We start from the raw sequence: 3,827 nt of genomic DNA, 5'->3' as shown, positions 1-3,827 counted from the left end.
GGGCTCATGCATGTCTTCACATAAATTTGATCATGGATGTCGTCTTGAAAGCTTAAAAGTTTGAATACTTGACCTCTCCTTCATTGCCTTAATGATGCTTGATTGTTTGCTTGATTGGAATTGAATTATTCTTGAGGAATTGTAATTGAGAGTTATTTCAAATGAGGGCATAAGGATTGTTTTTATACCTATCTTAATGAAACATGTGTTGAAAATTACAAAAAAGACCGACATCAATTTTTGTTTCTCCATCAACATTTTCCAAGGGTTAGAGGGTTTGTATTTGGGCCTATTTGGATTGGACTATGATGCCTAATGCCCCAGTGCAATCCTTTTGGACTGGGCAAAGGTCAAGAAGTCAAAACATAGAGTAAAAACCACATATTTAGCATTGGTTTGAGAAGAATCGGGTATACTTAGGGCATACAAGGTAGAAACACTAAAGGCAGACAGTTTGTGAAATCTATATAACAATTTCGTTTGAGCAATAGAAAATGGATATCTTCAATTTCAAGGCGGTGTGCTCTAGAACTGGAAAGGGAGAGGCATACCAATATTCTTTTCATAATACTTTGCCTGTGAAATCTATGTTTTATGTTAGGTTGGGGAAGTCCATAGGGGATTTGAAGGAGCTTTTGTTCCAGAGCGACGCCTCCATTGTTGGTGTGCATTGTATGGGCGGTGGTGGAAAAACGAGTTTGGCATTGACTTTATGTGATGATCCCAATATCAAAGGTGACATTTTTAATCCATCATTTTTTTGATGGTTTTCCTAGCTTAAGGATTTTGTTGTTCTTTTGCAGCTTACTAATAACACAATTGTTTTTGTGGACATCAGGTTGTTTCAGAAATATAGTTTTCATCATTGTTTCACAATCCCCAAATCTGAAGGGAATTTTAGAGACAATATGGGAGAAGATCTTTAGGAGGAATGTACCTGAGTTTCAGAATGTGGAAGATGCACATATACAGCTTCAACAACGGCTTTTAAAGCAATCCAAGCCAACGCTGGTGGTGTTAGATGATGTTTGGTCCAGAGCTAATTTGGAGAAATTACTATTTGAGGCTCGCGGGTACAAAACCCTTGTCACAACCAGAGACGGTTCTATCATCCCCAGAAACCCCTATACTCGGCTATATCAATTGCCATTGTTGAACAAAGAGGATGCTCTATCACTTTTCTGCTTGTCAGCATTTGGACAGACATCAATTCCAAGTACGACAGATGCAAATCTAGTCATTGAGGTATAGTATTTTCTTACCAAATATGAATAAACCCAAAGCTTCTTATCAAATCAAATAAGAAGAACACAAGTGAAAGGAAATGATGAGGTCATTTGGGGTTTTGCTTTGGTATATTGCAATTATTGGGTGTTCTCATTGTTCTGGTGCTTAAAGTACTCTGAAGTTGAAAGTACTCAATCTACAAAGTTATAATTCAAATTGCATAATATAATTAATAAAAATATCACTGTTGTGATTGACAGGTGCAAGAAGAATGCAAGGGTTTACCTCTTGCTCTTAAAGTAGTAGGAAGTTCTTTGTACGGGGAACCGCATGTGGCCTGGGAGAATGCAAAGAAAATACTTTCCCTGGGAGAATCACTATCCTCATATCACAGCGAAGGGGTTTTTAGATGCTTGGAAACCAGTATTGATTGCTTGGATGATGTTGGGAGGTAATGTTTCTTAGATTTGGGGTTATTTCCAGAGGAAAAGAAAATTTGTGCTGATGCACTGCTGGACATTTGGGTTTATGTTCGGAAGATGGAGTGGCAGGATGCCTATATTATGTTACTGGGACTTGCAAGAAGAAATCTTCTGAATCTATCAAACAATCAAGGGTAAATGTCTTTCCTTGCATATAAATTTCCATGTTCTCATTTTTTCAAACATTGGACTGACTTGGTTGTTGCAATTATCAGAACTCAAGCAACAATCTCGTATAGATGTGCCCCTGAGCTGTCCTTTTCGCAGCATGATGTGATGCGAGACTTAGCCTTGTATTTGGGATGCCAGGACAGTATTGTCCACAGAAAGAGGTTACTCATGCCCAGGAAGGAGCATTGCCTATCAGAAGAATGGGAGTTGCTTAGAGATAGACAGGTCAATGCTCAAATTGTGTCTATTCACACAGGTGGGATATTTCGCCCAAATACTTATTTAGTGACAAAATTTGCAGGCTATGTGAACTATTAACAAATATTAAGATTTCTTATGTTCTAATTCAATTGCATATGTGATTTGCCTTATGCAGGTTCTATGGCTGAGAATGACTGGTATGAGATGAATCTTTCGAAAACAGAGGCTCTAGTGTTACACTTTTCTGCAAGCGAATATTTTCTTCCTCCATTTCTGAAAACTATGAAAAAACTCAAAATTTTGATAGTATGTAATTTGGGTTCAGAGAGGTCCACAATAAAAGGTCTAGATGCCTTATCTTCACTCACTCAACTCAGAAGTGTTCGCTTGGAGAGGTTGGTTGCACCCACTATTCCCAAACAGGGCAAAGTTATCCAAAACTTAGACAAACTTTCTCTAAGCTTATGCGAAGGATTTGTTAAAATGTCCACATTCAATGACACCAACCTGCAAGAGTTTAACTTGGACCACTGCAGCGACTTGGAGGAATTGCCCCTTGCAATGTGTCACATGCCCTCTTCTCAGAGCTGGTCTTTAACCAACTGCCATCTGGTTGAAAAGTTGCCATATAATATCGGAAATATGAGTTTTCTAAGGATGTTTAGATTATTAGCATTACCAGGCCTGAAAGAGCTTCTGGTATCAATTGGAAAACTTGAGCAGCTGGAATTTCTAGATAAAGCAAGTTTAGGTGAAACTTTTTGCAATCCAGAAGGCAATCTTCTGTAGCTTAAATTCCATGCCGTTGCAAATTTTTCTATTAAATATTGACATTCACTCGAAAAGTTATATTTTAATTGATAAAAATATGTCATTTTTCTTATTATATATAACTAATTGAGATTAAACAAAGTCACTTGGATTTAACTTCAAATGCAATTACCCTAGACTGATTGGACAACGAAAATGACGTCTAATAAAAACAAGGTTTGTACTGTAGTCGTAGTCCCTACCAAATATTAAAACAATTAAATAATAAAGAACATAATAAAATATAATTAAAAAATATATATATTTTTAAGATAAAAAATAACAATTATATTTATGTAATTTGACTACAACTCTTATTTTAATAAAATAATATAAACTACCAGTTGCACTTTGGTGTGCAATGGGTATGCTGAAGAGGTGTGGAAGGTTAATTGGGGAAAATTTGGTCTATTTTTTGGATATATTTGTGTAGTTCATGAGGTCAATTTGTGGTCATGATGTTGTTTGTGCGACAAAGGACTTAATTGAGAGGTGATAGCTTAAAACAAACTATGCATCCACTTACAAGGACTCAATCATAACTCAAATGAAACCTTTGAATTGAGAAGATAATCAATTTTTATTAGAAACAAGCTCATCTTATGTTTGCAATAGGGTAAGCATGCAAGAGAGCTTGAGATGGGGCTAGAAAGAGGTATATATAGAAGGGTAAGAGTGTGAGAGAGATGGGTAAAGAGATAGATATATAGATAGAGAAGAAGATGGAGATATAGATGGAGTCGAAGATCAAGATGGAGATTGGGGAGAGGAAAATGGAGAGAAGGACAGAGATATGAAATCGACAGATAGAGAGGGGAGAGGAATATATAGATATGGAGGAGAAATATAAATAGTTGGAGAGAGATGAAGACATAGAAAGATAAAGATAGAGATAGGAAGTGATATATAGATAGAGGGAGAGATATAGTGGTAGAG

General features: G+C 36.5%; 1 pseudogene; it reads left to right on the top strand.

Annotated features, from left to right (window-relative positions):
• The first annotated feature begins 659 nt into the window (after nt 1-659).
• LOC131056473 (probable disease resistance protein At4g33300) lies at nt 660-2,870 on the top strand (annotated as a pseudogene).
• Nucleotides 2,871-3,827: the final 957 nt, after the last annotated feature.

Source organism: Cryptomeria japonica, unplaced genomic scaffold (assembly GCF_030272615.1).
Source record: "Cryptomeria japonica unplaced genomic scaffold, Sugi_1.0 HiC_scaffold_465, whole genome shotgun sequence".
NCBI lineage: Eukaryota > Viridiplantae > Streptophyta > Pinopsida > Cupressales > Cupressaceae > Cryptomeria > Cryptomeria japonica.
The sequence above is the reverse complement of the archived record's forward strand: the minus strand, read 5'-3'. Positions and strand labels throughout refer to the sequence as shown.